The following is a 221-nucleotide window of genomic DNA, read 5'->3' as shown; positions in this document are numbered from 1 at the left end:
AGGAAACCTGCAAGTCTCCGTGTGCAGTGACAAGACCCCACAGAGTTAAAGCAACTCTCCACACCCTCAAAGCAGTTGTAAAACCTGGATGCAGAAAAATGTGGAGAACGCCTTAGTTTCAGCTTTAGGAGCCTCCGACCTTCAGCCCTAGAGAGCAGCTGCGCACGCTGCGGGATGTGGCGCGGCGGAGGAGCGGGTGAGAGGTGAGGACGGAGCCCGCC

At 57.5% G+C, this 221-nt stretch overlaps 1 protein-coding gene across 1 annotated transcript in view; it reads right to left on the bottom strand.

Moving 5' to 3' along the window:
- NOL12 (nucleolar protein 12) overlaps positions 1–221 on the bottom strand; it is a 4,335-nt gene that overhangs the window by 922 nt on the left and 3,192 nt on the right. The window lies entirely within an intron of this gene.

This window comes from Geospiza fortis, unplaced genomic scaffold (assembly GCF_000277835.1).
Source record: "Geospiza fortis unplaced genomic scaffold, GeoFor_1.0 scaffold173, whole genome shotgun sequence".
Taxonomy (NCBI): Eukaryota; Metazoa; Chordata; class Aves; order Passeriformes; family Thraupidae; genus Geospiza; species Geospiza fortis.
This window is presented reverse-complemented; position numbering and strand designations above follow the sequence as displayed.